The sequence below is a fragment of the Pseudophryne corroboree genome, unplaced genomic scaffold (assembly GCF_028390025.1).
Source record: "Pseudophryne corroboree isolate aPseCor3 unplaced genomic scaffold, aPseCor3.hap2 scaffold_915, whole genome shotgun sequence".
Lineage (NCBI taxonomy): Eukaryota > Metazoa > Chordata > Amphibia > Anura > Myobatrachidae > Pseudophryne > Pseudophryne corroboree.
Window position 1 is genome coordinate 203,492 of NW_026970495.1, and position 18,063 is coordinate 221,554.

Here is an 18,063-nt window from a genome sequence, read left to right on the forward strand (position 1 = left end):
CATAGAAGGCAGGGGCTCAAGAAAAGAGAAGTGGAAACAGACAGCAAACTAGGCTGGAGAGAGACCTGAGACAAAGAGATCTGAATTATACGAGTAGCCGACCAGAGGAAACACAAATTATGCAGTCAAGTGTCCCACATTTGGGGAAATCGTAGGAGCAGCACACCCAGAGTGCAATGGGTGAGCCTTGCCCTGGTAGAAGCACCTTCCTGATCATAGTATCTCACTTGGCAGGTAAGTAGGAGTTGGGCTTGAGCTGGGGAGGGTCGCTGCTCGGGCACCCCCCTGTCAAGTGAAGGAGATCCAACTGAGGCAGCACAAGGAAACTCTCAAAAAAAGAACAAGGCTAGAGGAAGATCTGAGACAAAGAAATCTGACTTTTACCAGAGCTGACCAGAGGAAAGCACAAACACAGTCCCCCACTACCACAAATAATGCAGTCGAGTTTCCCACATTTGGGGAAATCACAGGGGTCAGCATACCCAGAATGCAATGAATGAACCTCACCCTGGGAGAACAATCTTCATGACCATGGTATCTCCTATGCAAAATAAGTATGATTTGGGATAGGGCTGGGGAGGGCCGCTGCTCAGGCACATCTCTTTCAAGTAAAGGAGATTCAACTGAGGCAGCACAAGGGAACTCTCATCTGGGGACAACAACTGCAGGGAGAACACATATTTTCAGATGAACATGGGAGAGCTGAAGGCTGCCTAATACTGAAGCACCCCAAACAACAAACCAAATGCAACAACTAGTACAAGCATTCCTGGGGGAAGGTCTGCAGAAGACGGATTTGCATACGGTGATGTCATCCAAGCAGTGGGCCAAAGTTGGCTGGAACCATCATCTGCATATGAAAAGAGAAAAGGGGTATGCAGGGCATGGCGGCCTTTTGCGGCGCTTGGATGACCCTTAGTTCGCATTAAACACCTCCACCCTCCGTCGGTGTGGGGCTCATGTTGGCTATGCCCCAGCCCCTGAAGCATTCAAGCTGATTTCTTGCAGCAGCTGGGCACTGTAACAGCTCCAGAGCTGCTCTGAAAGGCAAGTAAAAGGGTGTGGGCCCTGCAGCACTACCTGTAGTTTGCATTGTGCGTTGGAAGGCACAAAGTAAGCAGACAGGAGAAGTCAGGAGAGTGCACAAGGGCATAGAAGGCAGCGGCTCAAGAAAAGAGAAGTGGAAACAGACAGCAAACTAGGCTGGAGAGAGACCTGAGACAAAGAGATCTGAATTATACGAGTAGCCGACTAGAGGAAACACAAATTATGCAGTCAAGTGTCCCACATTTGGGGAAATCGTAGGAGCAGCACACCCAGAGTGCAATGGGTGAGCCTTGCCCTGGGAGAAGCACCTTCCTGATCATAGTATCTCACCTGGCAGGTAAGTAGGAGTTGGGCTAGAGATGGGGAGGGTCGCTGCTCGGGCACCCCCCTGTCAAGTGAAGGAGATCCAACTGAGGCAGCACAAGGAAACTCTCGAAAAAAGAACAAGGCTAGAGGAAGATCTGAGACAAAGAAATCTGTCTTTTACCAGAGCTGACCAGAGGAAAGCACAAACACAGTCCCCCACTACCACAATTAATGCAGTCGAGTTTCCCACATTTGGGGAAATCACAGGGGTCAGCATACCCAGAATGCAATGAATGAACCTCACCCTGGGAGAACAATCTTCATGACCATGGAAACTCCTATGCAAAATAAGTATGATTTGGGATAGGGCTGGGGAGGGCCGCTGCTCAGGCACATCTCTGTCAAGTAAAGGAGATTCAACTGAGGCAGCACAAGGGAACTCTCATCTGGGGACAACAACTGCAGGGAGAACACATATTTTCAGATGAACATGGGAGGGCAGAAGGCTGCCTAATACTGAAGCACCCCCAAACAACAAACCAAATGTAACAACTAGTAAAAGCATTCCTGGGAGAAGGTCTGCAGAAGACGGATTTGCATACGGTGATGTCATCCAAGCAGTGGGCCAAAGTTGGCTGGAACCCTCATCTGCATATGAAAAGAGAAAAGGGTTATGCAGGGCATGGCGGCCTTTTGCGGTGCTTGGATGACCCCTAGTTCGCATTAAATACCTCCACCCTCCTTCGGTGTGGGGCTCATGTTGGCTATGCCCCAGCCCCTGAAGCATTCAAGCTGATTTCTTGCAGCAGCTGGGCACTGTAACAGCTCCAGAGCTGCTCTGTACGGCAAGTAAAAGGGTGTGGGCCCTGCAGCACTACCTGTAGTTCGCATTGTGCGTTGGAAGGCACAAAGTAAGCAGACGGGAGAAGTCAGGATAGTGCGCAAGGGCATAGAAGGGAGCGGCTCAAGAAAACAGAAGTGGAAACAGACAGCAAACTAGGCTGGAGAGAGACCTGAGACAAAGAGATCTGAATTATACGAGAGCCGACCAGGGGAAACACAAATTATGCAGTCAAGTTTCCCACATTTGGGGAAATCGCAGGAGCAGCACACCCAGAGTGCAATGGGTGAGCCTTGCCCTGGGAGAAGCACCTTCATGATCATAGTATCTCACCTGGCAGGTATGTAGGAGTTGGGCTAGAGCTGGGGAGGGTCGCTGCTCGGGTACCCCCCTGTCAAGTGAAGGAGATCAAACTGAGGCAGCACAATGGAACTCTCGAAAGAAGAACAAGGCTAGAGGAAGATCTGAGACAAAGAAATCTGACTTTTACCAGAGCTGACCAGAGGAAAACACAAACACAGTCCCCCACTACCACAAATAATGCAGTTGAGTTTCCCACATTTGGGGAAATCACAGGGGTCAGCATACCCAGAATGCAATGAATGAACCTCACCCTGGGAGAACAATCTTTATGACCATGGTATCTCCTATGCAAAATAAGTATGATTTGAGATAGGGCTGGGGAGGGCCGCTGCTCAGGCACATCTCTGTCAAGTAAAGGAGATTCAACTGAGGCAGCACAAGGGAACTCTCATCTGGGGACAACAACTGCCGGGAGAACACATATTTTCAGATGAACATGGGAGGGCAGAAGGCTGCCTAATACTGAAGCACGCCCAAACAACAAACCAAATGCAACAACTAGTACAAGCATTCCTGGGAGAAGGTCTGCAGAAGACGGATTTGCATACGGTGATGTCATCCAAGCAGTGGGCCAAAGTTGGCTGGAACCCTCATCTGCATATGTTGAAGATACAATTTGTGAATTGCATTTAACACTATCTCCCTTTCCTGGGGAGAAGATGGTAGGGCCGATTTGAAAAACCGGCGAGGAGGCACCTCTTCGAATTTCAGCTTGTAACCCTGAGAAACAATTTCTATTGCCTAGGGATCCACCTGCGAATGAACCCAGATGTGGCTGAAAACTCGAAGACGTGCCCCCAACTGGGCGGACTCCTTTAGCGGAGCCCCAGCGTCATGCGGTGGATTTTGTAGAGGCCGGGGAGGACTTCTGTTCCTGGGAACTAGCTGTGTTGTGCAGCTTCTTCCCTCTGCCCTTACCTCTGGCAAGAAAGGACGCACCTCGTACTTTCTTGTTTCTCTGTGATCGAAAGGACTGCATTTGATAATGTGGTGCTTTCTTAGGCTGTGAGGGAATATAAGGCAAAAAATTTGATTTACCAGCTGTAGCTGTGGAGACTAGGTCCGAGAGACCTTCCCCAAACAATTCCTCACCCCTGTAAGGTAAAACCTCCATATGCCTTTTTGAGTCGGCATCACCTGTCCATTGCCGGGTCCATAGGACTCGTCTAGCAGAAATCGACATAGCGTTTATTCTAGAACCCAGTAGACTAATGTCACTTTGAGCATCTCTCATATATAGGACAGCATCTTTTATATGCCCTATGGTCAATAACATAGCATCCTTATCTAGGGTCTCAATCTCTGCTGATAAGGTATCTGTCCATGCTGCCACCGCGCTACAACCCCGGCCGACGCAATTGCCGGTCTGAGTAAGGTACCAGAATGTGTGTAAATGGACTTTAGGGTAACCTCCTGCTTGCGGTCAGCAGGGTCCCTGATGGTAGCCGTATCCTGGGATGGCAGCGCTACCTTTTTGGATAAGCGTGTCAATGCTTTATCCACCCTAGGGGAGGATTCCCACCGTATCCTGTCCATTGGCGGGAAAGGATACGCCATAAGAATCCTTTTGGGAATCTGCAGCTTTTTGTCTGGAGATTCCCAAGCTTTTTCACATAATTCGTTCAACTCATGTGAGGGGGGAAAGGTTATCTCAGGTTTCTTTCCCTTATACATGTGTACCCTCGTGTCAGGGACAGGGGACTCTGTGATGTGCAAAACATCTTTTATTGCAATAATCATATATCGAATACATTTAGCCAATTTTGGCTGTAACTTTGCATCATCGTAGTCGACACTGGAGTCAGAATCTGTGTCGGTATCTGTGTCAACTATTTGGGATAGTGGGCGCTTTTGAGACCCCGAAGGTCCCTGCGACATAGGGACAGGCATGGGTTGACTCCCTGACTGTTCCCTAGCTTCAGCTTTGTCTAATCTCTTGTGTAATAAGTTTACATTAGCACTTAAAACATTCCACATATCCATCCAGTCAGGTGTCGGCGTTGTCGATGGAGACACCACATTAATTTGCTCCTGCTCCTCTCTAGGAGAGCCTTCTACCTCAGACATGTCGACACACGTGTACCGACACACCATACACTCAGGGAATCCTCTTATCTGAGGACAGTTCCCCAACAAGGCCCTTTGGAGAGACAGAGAGAGAGAGTATGCCAGCACACACCCCAGCGCTATATGACCCAGGAAAAAAACACAATAATTTTATGTTTACCCAGTAGCGCTGTATTTCCATATATATATGCGCCTAATTATGTGCCCCCCTCTTCTTTAAGACCCTCTTTCTACCGTGGTATAAGCAGGGGAGAGTCCGTGGAGCTTCCCCTCAGCGGTGCTGTGGAGAAAATGGCGCTGGTGAGTGCTGAGGGAGAAGCCCCACCCCCTCAGCGACGGGCTTCTGTCCCGCTCAAATATAGTAAAAAAATGGCGGGGGCTCTTATATATATATATACAGTGCCTAGCTGCATATATATTTATTTTGCCAAAGAGAGGTCTATATTGCTGCCCAGGGCGTCCCCCCTGCGCCCTTCACCCTTACACTGACTGCCGTGTGTGAGGTGTATTGGAGCAATGGAGCACAGCTTTACTGCTGTGCGTTACCTCAGTGAAGATCATGAAGTCTTCCGCCGCCTCTGAAGTCTTCTTTTCTTCTCATACTCACCCGGCTTCTATCTTCCGGCTCTGCGAGGGGGACGGCGGCGCGGCTCTGGGACGGACGGCGAGGGTGAGACCTGCGTACCGATCCCTCTGGAGCTAATGCTGTACAGTAGCCTAAGAAGCAGAGCCTATCAACTCACAGAAGTAGGTGTGCATCTCTCCCCTCCGCCCCTCGATGCAGGGAGTCTGTTGCCAGCAGGCTCCCTGAAAATAAAAAAATCTAACAAATATACTTTCTGTCAGGAAACTCAGGAGAGCTCCCTGAAAAGCACCCAGTCTCCTCTGGGCACAGTAGTAAACTGAGGTCTGGAGGAGGGGCATAGAGGGAGGAGCCAGTGCACACCCAGATCTAAAGTCTTTCTTAAAGTGCCCATGTCTCCTGCGGAGCCCGTCTATCCCCCATGGTCCTTACGGAGTCCCCAGCATCCTCTAGGACGTAAGAGAAAAATTATGCTGGCAGAAAAATCCAATTGAGTGATTAAACAGCTCCAGAGCTGCTCTGTAAGGCAAGTAAAAGGGTGTGGGCCCTACAGCACTACCTGTAGTTTGCATTGTGCATTGGAAGCCTAGTTTGCTGTCTGTTTCCACTTCTTTTTTCTTGAGCCCCTCCCGTCTATACCCTTGTGCACTATCCTGACTTCTCCTCCCGTCTGCTTACTTTGTGCCTTCCAATGCACAATGCAAACTACAGGTAGTGCTGCAGGGCCCACACCCTTTTACTTGCCTTACAGAGCAGCTCTTGAGCTGTTACAGTGCCCAGCTGCTGCAAGAAATCAGCGTGAATGCTTCAGGGGCTGGGGCATGGCCAACATGAGCCCCACACCGAAGGAGGGTGGGGGTGTTTAATGCGAACTAGGGGTCTCGCACAATGCGAACTACAGGTAGTGCTGCAGGGCCCACACCCTTTTACTTGCCTTACAGAGCAGCTCTGGAGCTGTTACAGTGCCCAGCTGCTGCAAGAAATCAGCTTGAATCCTTCAGGGGCTGGGGCATAGCCAACATGAGCCCCACACCGACGGAGGGTGGAGGTGTTTAATGCGAACTAGGGGTCATCCAAGTGCCGCAAAAGGCCGCCATGCCCTGCACACCCCTTTTCTCTTTTCATATGCAGACGAGGGTTGAAGCCAACTTTGACCCACTGCTTGGATGACATCGCCATATGCAAATCCATCTGCTGCTGGCCTTCCCCCAGGAATGCTTGCACTAGTTGTTGCATTTGGTTTGTTGTTTGGGGGTGCTTCAGTATTAGGCAGCCTTCTGCCCTCCCATGTTCATCTGAAAATATGTGTTCTCCCTGCAGTTGTTGTCCCCAGATGAGAGTTCCCTTGTGCTGCCTCAGTTGAATCTCCTTTACTTGACAGAGATGTGCCTGAGCAGCGGCCCTCCCCAGCCCTATCCCAAATCATACTTATTTTGCATAGGAGATACCATGGTCATGAAGACTGTTCTCCCAGGGTGCGGTTCATTCATTGCATTCTGGGTATGCTGACCTCTGTGATTTCCCCAAATGTGGGAAACTCGACTGCATTATTTAATGCGAACTAGGGGTCATCCAAGCACCGCAAAAGGCCGCCATGCCCTGCATACCCCTTTTCTCTTTTCATAAGCAGACGAGGTTTGAAGCCAACTTTGACCCAATGCTTGGATGACATCACTTGCTGCCTTTCCAATGAAGCAAGTTTAATTTAATAATAGGTGAAAAACCATCCCTACAAAGGTGTTAATCAGATACTTGGCTTTGTGGACACTTTTCAGAGCACAAATTTGTTAGCATAAAAATAAAGCCAGAAAATGAAGAGCTGTTTAATCACTCAATTGGATTTTTCTGCCAGCATATTTCTTTTTCTCTGCAACCCACTGCTAAATTGTGCTTCCTAGCTGTTTTTATAAAATCACTGAATCAAATCTAACTCTGATTACATCAGAGAAGGCCTGGTACCCTACACCATAACAGGGGGTTTGAAATTTTGACTTGTCTACTTAAAGATCACCAAAATCTGATAACAAGGTCAATTAAGTCCCTGGGTGGGATTGAACCACCAACCTTTTGGTTAATAGCCTTACACACTAACTGATTGCGCCACAGCGACACTTTGTAAAAGTACATACTGACAAAGGCTAATAAGCATTCATCTAGAACGATTCCTAGAAACATTTTAAAAAGTCAATAATGTGGAGAGTTTTTGTAAGATGTTTCTTCCATCAACCAATGAAGAAACACATTGGTACATTCCCATGATGAGTGAGTGCTTCAGGATCTTTTGCACTTACATGTGCAGCAGAGTACTGTAATGGAAGCATGCTGGGTCCATAACCCAGAGGTAGGCATATTGAAACTATCCTCTGCTATATGCATTTTTTTTTGTTAATTAAAGTAATCCAAAACTGGGATTGATATTTTTGCTCTTTTATTTTTACTTAAAGTACAATAACTTTTACCATTTTAATTTGTTTTAATAGTATATTGACAGTATTGTTTTCTTTCAAAAATCCAATTAATTTTCTTTACCCGATTATTAAAATGGTAATTGACAAAAACAAACTACATTGTCACCAGAAGAGCAATACAAAATGTACAAGTGATATATTAAAATCATCTTTCCAGCTTGAATTTCAATGATGCATTGGGGCAACGAATTTGTGAGAAACATCTTCACCCTTAAATAAAGATTTTCTTAATTCCTTACCTGTGTGCTAATTAGATATCACCTTGTTTTCACATTAAACAGACTTCCACATGAGAAAACAGCAAAGATGCAGTGGCGTTAATGTTTCCTGGTGTCAACCTGTATTATTTCCGTAGATATTGAAATGAGGATGCATCTTGCTGCCTTTCCAATGAAGCAAGTTTAATTTAGTAATAGGTGAAAAACCATCCCTACAAAGATGTTAATCAGATACTTGGCTTTGTGGACACTTTTCAGAGAACAAATTTGTAATCATAAAAATAAAGCCAGAAAATGAAGAGCTGTTTAATCACTCAATTGGATTTTTCTGCCAGCATTTTTCTTTTTCTCTGCAACCCACTGCTAAATTGTGCTTCCTAGCTGTTTTTTTATAAAATCACTTAATCAAATCTAACTCTGATTACATCAGAGAAGGCCAGGTACCCTATACCATAAGAGGGGGTTTGCAATTTTGACTTGTCTACTTAAATATCACCAAAATGTGATCACAAGGTCAATTACGTCCCTGGGTGGGATTGAACCACCAACCTTTTGATAAATAGCTGAACACACTAACCGATTGCGCCACAGAGACACTTTGCAAAAAGCACATACTGACAAAGACTAATAAGCATTCATCTAGAACGTTTCCTAGAAAAACTTTAAAAAGTCAATAATCTGGAGAGTTTTTGTAAGATGTTTCTTCCAGCAACCAATGAAGAAACACATTAGTACTTTCGCATGATGAGTGAGTGCTTCAGGATCTCTTGCACTTACATGTGCAGCAGAGTACTGCAATGGAAGCATGCTGGGCCCATAACCCAGAGGTAGGCAGATTGAAACTATCCTTTGCTATATGAATTTTTTTTTTTGTTCATTAAAGTAATCCAAAACTGGGATTGATATTTTAGCTTTTATTTTTACTTAAAGTACAATAACTTTTACCATTTTAATTTGTTTTAATAGTATATTGACAGTATTGTTTTCTTTCAAAAATCCACTTAATTTTCTTTACCCTATTATTAAAATGGTAATTGACAAAAACAAACTACATTGTCACCATAAGAGCAATACAAAATGTACAAGTGATATATTAAAATCATCTTTCCAGCTTGAATTTCAATGATGCATTGGGGCAACGATTTTGTGAGAAACATCTTCACCCTTAAATAAAGATTTTCTTAATTCCTTACCTGTGTGCTAATTAGATATCACCTTGTTTTCACATTAAACAGACTTCCACATGAGAAAGCAGCAAGGATGCAGTGGCGTTAATGTTTCCTGGTGTCAACCTGTATTATTTCAGTAGATATTGAAATGAGGATGCATCTTGCTGCCTTTCCAATGAAGCAAGTTTAATTTAGTAATAGGTGAAAAACCATCCCTACAAATATGTTAATCAGATACTTGGCTTTGTGGACACTTTTCAGAGAACAAATTAGTTAGCATAAAAATAAAGCCAGAAAATGAAGAGCTGTTTAATCACTCAATTGGATTTTTCTGCCAGCATATTTCTTTTTCTCTGCAACCCACTGCCAAATTGTGCTTCCTAGCTGTTTTTATAAAATCACTGAATCAAATCTAACTCTGATTACATCAGAGAAGGCCAGGTACCCTACACCATAACAGGGGGTTTGAAATTTTGACTTGTCTACTTAAAGATCACCAAAATCTGATAACAAGGTCAATTAAATCCCTGGGTGGGATTAAACAACCAACCTTTTGGTTAATAGCCTTACACACTAACTGATTGCGCCACAGCTACACTTAGCAAAAGTACATACTGACAAAGGCTAATAAGCATTCATCTAGAACAATTCCTAGAAACATTTTAAAAAGTCAATAATGTGGAGAGTTTTTGTAAGATGTTTCTTCCATCAACCAATGAAGAAACACATTGGTACTTTCCCATGATAAGTGAGTGCTTCAGGACCTCTTGCACTTACATGTGCAGCAGAGTACTGTAATGGAAGCATGCTGGGTCCATAACCCAGAGGTAGGCAGATTGAAACTATCCTCTGCTATATGCATTTTTTTTTGTTAATTAAAGTAATCCAAAACTGGGATTGATATTTTTGCTCTTTTATTTTTACTTAAAGTACAATAACTTTTACCATTTTAATTTGTTTTAATAGTATATTGACAGTATTGTTTTCTTTCAAAAATCCACTTAATTTTCTTTACCCGATTATTAAAATGGTAATTGACAAAAACAAACTACATTGTCACCAGAAGAGCAATACAAAATGTACAAGTGATATATTAAAATCATCTTTCCAGCTTGAATTTCAACGATGCATTGGGGCAACGATTTTGTGAGAAACATCTTCACCCTTAAATAAAGATTTTCTTAATTCCTTACCTGTGTGCTAATTAGATATCACCTTGTTTTCACATTAAACAGACTTCCACATGCGAAAGCAGCAAGGATGCAGTGGCGTTAATGTTTCCTGGTGTCAACCTGTATTATTTCAGTAGACATTGAAATGAAGATGCATCTTGCTGCCTTTCCAATGAAGCAAGTTTAATTTAGTAATAGGTGAAAAACCATCCCTACAAAGGTGTTAATCAGAGACTTGGCTTTGTGGACACTTTTCAGAGAACAAATTTGTTAGTATAAAAATAAAGCCAGAAAATGAAGAGCTGTTTAATCACTCAATTGGATTTTTCTGCCAGCATATTTCTTTTTCTCTGCAACCCACTGCTAAATTGTTCTTCCTAGCTGTTTTTATAAAATCACTGAATCAAATCTAACTCTGATTACATTAGAGAAGGCCAGGTACCCTACACCATAACAGGGGGTTTGAAATTTTGACTTGTCTACTTAAAGATCACCAAAATCTGATAACAAGGTCAATTAAGTCCCTGGGTGGGATTGAACCACCAACCTTTTGGTTAATAGCCTTACACACTAACTGATTGCGCCAAAACGACACTTTGCAAAAGAACATACTGACAAAGGCTAATAAGCATTCATCTAGAACGATTCCTAGAAACATTTTAAAAAGTCAATAATGTGGAGAGTTTTTGTAAGATGTTTCTTCCATCAACCAATGAAGAAACACATTGGTACTTTCCCATGATGAGTGAGTGCTTCAGGATCTCTTGCACTTACATGTGCAGCAGAGTACTGTAATGGAAGCATGCTGGGTCCATAACCCAGAGGTAGGCAGATTGAAACTATCCTCTGCTATATGCATTTTTTTTTGTTAATTAAAGTAATCCAAAACTGGGATTGATATTTTTGCTCTTTTATTTTTACTTAAAGTACAATAACTTTTACCATTTTAATTTGTTTTAATAGTATATTGACAGTATTGTTTTCTTTCAAAAATCCAATTAATTTTCTTTACCCGATTATTAAAATGGTAATTGACAAAAACAAACTACATTGTCACCAGAAGAGCAATACAAAATGTACAAGTGATATATTAAAATCATCTTTCCAGCTTGAATTTCAATGATGCATTGGGGCAACGATTTTGTGAGAAACATCTTCACCCTTAAATAAAGATGTTCTTAATTCCTTACCTGTGTGCTAATTAGATATCACCTTGTTTTCACATTAAACAGACTTCCACATGAGAAAACAGCAAAGATGCAGTGGCGTTAATGTTTCCTGGTGTCAACCTGTATTATTTCCGTAGATATTGAAATGAGGATGCATCTTGCTGCCTTTCCAATGAAGCAAGTTTAATTTAGTAATAGGTGAAAAACCATCCCTACAAAGGTGTTAATCAGAGACTTGGCTTTGTGGACACTTTTCAGAGAACAAATTTGTTATCATAAAAATAAAGCCAGAAAATGAAGAGCTGTTTAATCACTCAATTGGATTTTTCTGCCAGCATTTTTCTTTTTCTCTGCAACCCACTGCTAAATTGTGCTTCCTAGCTGTTTTTTTTATAAAATCACTTAATCAAATCTAACTCTGATTACATCAGAGAAGGCCAGGTACCCTACACCATAAGAGAGGGTTTGCAATTTTGACTTGTCTACTTAAATATTACCAAAATCTGATCACAAGGTCAATTACGTCCCTGGATGGGATTGAACCACCAACCTTTTGATTAATAGCTGAACACACTAACCGATTGCGCCACAGAGACACGTTGCGAAAAGTACACACTGACAAAGACTAATAAGCATTCATCTAGAACGTTTCCTAGAAAAACTTTAAAAAGTCAATAATCTGGAGAGTTTTTGTAAGATGTTTCTTCCAGCAACAAATGAAGAAACACATTGTTACTTTCGCATGATGAGTGAGTGCTTCAGGATCTCTTGCACTTACATGTGCAGCAGAGTACTGCAATGGAAGCATGCTGGGCCCATAACCCAGAGGTAGGCAGATTGAAACTATCCTTTGCTATATGCATTTTTTTTTGTTCATTAAAGTAATCCAAAACTGGGATTGATATTTTAGCTTTTATTTTTACTTAAAGTACAATAACTTTTACCATTTTAATTTGTTTTAATAGTATATTGACAGTATTGTTTTCTTTCAAAAATCCAATTAATTTTCTTTACCCGATTATTAAAATGGTAATTGACAAAAACAAACTACATTGTCACCAGAAGAGCAATACAAAATGTACAAGTGATATATTAAAATCATCTTTCCAGCTTGAATTTCAATGATGCATTGGGGCAACGATATTGTGAGAAACATCTTCACCCTTAAATAAAGATTTTCTTAATTCCTTACCTGTGTGCTAATTAGATATCACCTTGTTTTCACATTAAACAGACTTCCACATGAGAAAGCAGCAAGGATGCAGTGGCGTTAATGTTTCCTGGTGTCAACCTGTATTATTTCAGTAGATATTGAAATGAGGATGCATCTTGCTGCCTTTCCAATGAAGCAAGTTTAATTTAGTAATAGGTGAAAAACCATCCCTACAAATATGTTAATCAGATACTTGGCTTTGTGGACACTTTTCAGAGAACAAATTAGTTAGCATAAAAATAAAGCCAGAAAATGAAGAGCTGTTTAATCACTCAATTGGATTTTTCTGCCAGCATATTTCTTTTTCTCTGCAACCCACTGCCAAATTGTGCTTCCTAGCTGTTTTTATAAAATCACTGAATCAAATCTAACTCTGATTACATCAGAGAAGGCCAGGTACCCTACACCATAACAGGGGGTTTGAAATTTTGACTTGTCTACTTAAAGATCACCAAAATCTGATAACAAGGTCAATTAAATCCCTGGGTGGGATTAAACAACCAACCTTTTGGTTAATAGCCTTACACACTAACTGATTGCGCCACAGCTACACTTAGCAAAAGTACATACTGACAAAGGCTAATAAGCATTCATCTAGAACGATTCCTAGAAACATTTTAAAAAGTCAATAATGTGGAGAGTTTTTGTAAGATGTTTCTTCCATCAACCAATGAAGAAACACATTGGTACTTTCCCATGATAAGTGAGTGCTTCAGGACCTCTTGCACTTACATGTGCAGCAGAGTACTGTAATGGAAGCATGCTGGGTCCATAACCCAGAGGTAGGCAGATTGAAACTATCCTCTGCTATATGCATTTTTTTTTGTTAATTAAAGTAATCCAAAACTGGGATTGATATTTTTGCTCTTTTATTTTTACTTAAAGTACAATAACTTTTACCATTTTAATTTGTTTTAATAGTATATTGACAGTATTGTTTTCTTTCAAAAATCCACTTAATTTTCTTTACCCGATTATTAAAATGGTAATTGACAAAAACAAACTACATTGTCACCAGAAGAGCAATACAAAATGTACAAGTGATATATTAAAATCATCTTTCCAGCTTGAATTTCAACGATGCATTGGGGCAACGATTTTGTGAGAAACATCTTCACCCTTAAATAAAGATTTTCTTAATTCCTTACCTGTGTGCTAATTAGATATCACCTTGTTTTCACATTAAACAGACTTCCACATGCGAAAGCAGCAAGGATGCAGTGGCGTTAATGTTTCCTGGTGTCAACCTGTATTATTTCAGTAGACATTGAAATGAAGATGCATCTTGCTGCCTTTCCAATGAAGCAAGTTTAATTTAGTAATAGGTGAAAAACCATCCCTACAAAGGTGTTAATCAGAGACTTGGCTTTGTGGACACTTTTCAGAGAACAAATTTGTTAGTATAAAAATAAAGCCAGAAAATGAAGAGCTGTTTAATCACTCAATTGGATTTTTCTGCCAGCATATTTCTTTTTCTCTGCAACCCACTGCTAAATTGTTCTTCCTAGCTGTTTTTATAAAATCACTGAATCAAATCTAACTCTGATTACATTAGAGAAGGCCAGGTACCCTACACCATAACAGGGGGTTTGAAATTTTGACTTGTCTACTTAAAGATCACCAAAATCTGATAACAAGGTCAATTAAGTCCCTGGGTGGGATTGAACCACCAACCTTTTGGTTAATAGCCTTACACACTAACTGATTGCGCCAAAACGACACTTTGCAAAAGAACATACTGACAAAGGCTAATAAGCATTCATCTAGAACGATTCCTAGAAACATTTTAAAAAGTCAATAATGTGGAGAGTTTTTGTAAGATGTTTCTTCCATCAACCAATGAAGAAACACATTGGTACTTTCCCATGATGAGTGAGTGCTTCAGGATCTCTTGCACTTACATGTGCAGCAGAGTACTGTAATGGAAGCATGCTGGGTCCATAACCCAGAGGTAGGCAGATTGAAACTATCCTCTGCTATATGCATTTTTTTTTGTTAATTAAAGTAATCCAAAACTGGGATTGATATTTTTGCTCTTTTATTTTTACTTAAAGTACAATAACTTTTACCATTTTAATTTGTTTTAATAGTATATTGACAGTATTGTTTTCTTTCAAAAATCCAATTAATTTTCTTTACCCGATTATTAAAATGGTAATTGACAAAAACAAACTACATTGTCACCAGAAGAGCAATACAAAATGTACAAGTGATATATTAAAATCATCTTTCCAGCTTGAATTTCAATGATGCATTGGGGCAACGATTTTGTGAGAAACATCTTCACCCTTAAATAAAGATGTTCTTAATTCCTTACCTGTGTGCTAATTAGATATCACCTTGTTTTCACATTAAACAGACTTCCACATGAGAAAACAGCAAAGATGCAGTGGCGTTAATGTTTCCTGGTGTCAACCTGTATTATTTCCGTAGATATTGAAATGAGGATGCATCTTGCTGCCTTTCCAATGAAGCAAGTTTAATTTAGTAATAGGTGAAAAACCATCCCTACAAAGGTGTTAATCAGAGACTTGGCTTTGTGGACACTTTTCAGAGAACAAATTTGTTATCATAAAAATAAAGCCAGAAAATGAAGAGCTGTTTAATCACTCAATTGGATTTTTCTGCCAGCATTTTTCTTTTTCTCTGCAACCCACTGCTAAATTGTGCTTCCTAGCTGTTTTTTTTTATAAAATCACTTAATCAAATCTAACTCTGATTACATCAGAGAAGGCCAGGTACCCTACACCATAAGAGAGGGTTTGCAATTTTGACTTGTCTACTTAAATATTACCAAAATCTGATCACAAGGTCAATTACGTCCCTGGATGGGATTGAACCACCAACCTTTTGATTAATAGCTGAACACACTAACCGATTGCGCCACAGAGACACTTTGCGAAAAGTACACACTGACAAAGACTAATAAGCATTCATCTAGAACGTTTCCTAGAAAAACTTTAAAAAGTCAATAATCTGGAGAGTTTTTGTAAGATGTTTCTTCCAGCAACAAATGAAGAAACACATTGTTACTTTCGCATGATGAGTGAGTGCTTCAGGATCTCTTGCACTTACATGTGCAGCAGAGTACTGCAATGGAAGCATGGTGGGCCCATAACCCAGAGGTAGGCAGATTGAAACTATCCTTTGCTATATGCATTTTTTTTTTGTTCATTAAAGTAATCCAAAACTGGGATTGATATTGTAGCTTTTATTTTTACTTAAAGTACAATAACTTTTACCATTTTAATTTGTTTTAATAGTATATTGACAGTATTGTTTTCTTTCAAAAATCCAATTAATTTTCTTTACCCGATTATTAAAATGGTAATTGACAAAAACAAACTACATTGTCACCAGAAGAGCAATAAAAAATGTACAAGTGATATATTAAAATCATCTTTCCAGCTTGAATTTCAATGATGCATTGGGGCAACGATTTTGTGAGAAACATCTTCACCCTTAAATAAAGATTTTCTTAATTCCTTACCTGTGTGCTAATTAGATATCACCTTGTTTTCACATTAAACAGACTTCCACATGAGAAAGCAGCAAGGATGCAGTGGCGTTAATGTTTCCTGGTATCAACCTGTATTATTTCAGTAGATATTGAAATGAGGATGCATCTTGCTGCCTTTCCAATGAAGCAAGTTTAATTTAGTAATAGGTGAAAAACCATCCCTACAAATATGTTAATCAGATACTTGGCTTTGTGGACACTTTTCAGAGAACAAATTCGTTAGCATAAAAATAAAGCCAGAAAATGAAGAGCTGTTTAATCACTCAATTGGATTTTTCTGCCAGCATATTTCTTTTTCTCTGCAACCCACTGCTAAATTGTGCTTCCTAGCTGTTTTTTTTATAAAATCACTGATTCAAATCTAACTCTGATTACATCAGAGTAGGCCAGGTACCCTACACCATAAGAAGGGGGTTTGAAATTTTGACTTGTCTACTTAAAGATCACCAAAATCTGATAACAAGGTCAATTACATCCCTGGGTGGGATTGAACCACCAACCCTTTGATTAATAACCAAACACACTAACAGATTGCGCCACAGAGACACTTTACAAACGTACATACTGACAAAGGCTAATAAGCATTCATCTAGAACGTTTCCTAGAAAAACTTTAAAAAGTCAATAATCTGGAGAGTTTTTGTAAGATGTTTCTTCCATCAACCAACGAAGAAACACATTGGTACTTTCCCATGATGAGTGAGTGCTTCAGGATCTCTTGCACTTACATGTGCAGCAGAGTACTGCAATGGAAGCATGCTGGGCCCATAACCCAGAGGTAGGCAGATTGAAACTATCCTTTGCTATATGAATTTTTTTTTTTGTTCATTAAAGTAATCCAAAACTGGGATTGATATTTTCGCTTTTATTTTTACTTAAAGTACAATAACTTTTACCATTTTAATTTGTTTTAATAGTATATTGACAGTATTGTTTTCTTTCAAAAATCCACTTAATTTTCTTTACCCTATTATTAAAATGGTAATTGACAAAAACAAACTACATTGTCACCATAAGAGCAATACAAAATGTACAAGTGATATATTAAAATCATCTTTCCAGCTTGAATTTCAATGATGCATTGGGGCAACGATTTTGTGAGAAACACCTTCACCCTTAAATAAAGATTTTCTTAATTCCTTACCTGTGTGCTAATTAGATATCACCTTGTTTTCACATTAAACAGACTTCCACATGCGAAAGCAGCAAGGATGCAGTGGCGTTAATGTTTCCTGGTGTCAACCTGTATTATTTCAGTAGACATTGAAATGAGGATGCATCTTGCTGCCTTTCCAATGAAGCAAGTTTAATTTAGTAATAGGTGAAAAACCATCCCTACAAAGGTGTTAATCAGAGACTTGGCTTTGTGGACACTTTTCAGAGAACAAATTTGTTAGCATAAAAATAAAGCCAGAAAATGAAGAGCTGTTTAATCACTCAATTGGATTTTTTTGCCAGCATATTTCTTTTTCTCTGCAACCCACTGCTAAATTGTGCTTCCTAGCTGTTTTTATAAAATCACTGAATCAAATCTAACTCTGATTACATCAGAGAAGGCCAGGTACCCTACACCATAACAGGGGGTTTGAAATTTTGACTTGTCTTCTTAAAGATCACCAAAATCTGATAACAAGGTCAATTACGTCCCTGGGTGGGATTGAACCACCAACCTTTTGGTTAATAACCATACACACTAACTGATTGCGCCACAGCGACACTTTGCAAAAGTACATACTGACAAAGGCTAATAAGCATTCATCTAGAACGTTTCCTAGAAACATTTTAAAAAGTCAATAATGTGGAGAGTTTTTGTAAGATGTTTCTTCCATCAACCAATGAAGAAACACATTGGTACTTTCCCATGATAAGTGAGTGCTTCAGGACCTCTTGCACTTACATGTGCAACAGAGTACTGTAATGGAAGCATG

The 18,063-nt window shown here is 40.4% G+C and overlaps 6 non-coding genes and 1 pseudogene across 6 annotated transcripts; 1 reads left to right on the plus strand and 6 right to left on the minus strand.

The window, feature by feature from the left end:
- Positions 1 to 78: 78 nt before the first annotated feature.
- Positions 79 to 242, minus strand: LOC135046123 (U1 spliceosomal RNA). The gene has a single exon (XR_010238477.1). It is a non-coding gene; the product is annotated as a U1 spliceosomal RNA (small nuclear RNA).
- A 152-nt stretch (positions 243 to 394) lies between these two features.
- Positions 395 to 558, minus strand: LOC135046027 (U1 spliceosomal RNA). The gene has a single exon (XR_010238400.1). It is a non-coding gene; the product is annotated as a U1 spliceosomal RNA (small nuclear RNA).
- Positions 559 to 1,228: 670 nt separating this feature from the next.
- Positions 1,229 to 1,392, minus strand: LOC135046097 (U1 spliceosomal RNA). The gene has a single exon (XR_010238462.1). It is a non-coding gene; the product is annotated as a U1 spliceosomal RNA (small nuclear RNA).
- Positions 1,393 to 1,544: 152 nt separating this feature from the next.
- Positions 1,545 to 1,708, minus strand: LOC135046001 (U1 spliceosomal RNA). Its single transcript, XR_010238375.1, has one exon. It is a non-coding gene; the product is annotated as a U1 spliceosomal RNA (small nuclear RNA).
- Positions 1,709 to 2,379: 671 nt separating this feature from the next.
- On the minus strand, positions 2,380 to 2,542 carry LOC135046084 (U1 spliceosomal RNA). Its single transcript, XR_010238454.1, has one exon. It is a non-coding gene; the product is annotated as a U1 spliceosomal RNA (small nuclear RNA).
- A 152-nt stretch (positions 2,543 to 2,694) lies between these two features.
- LOC135046175 (U1 spliceosomal RNA) lies at positions 2,695 to 2,858 on the minus strand. Its single transcript, XR_010238523.1, has one exon. It is a non-coding gene; the product is annotated as a U1 spliceosomal RNA (small nuclear RNA).
- Positions 2,859 to 6,631: 3,773 nt separating this feature from the next.
- LOC135046127 (U1 spliceosomal RNA) lies at positions 6,632 to 6,810 on the plus strand (annotated as a pseudogene).
- Positions 6,811 to 18,063: the final 11,253 nt, after the last annotated feature.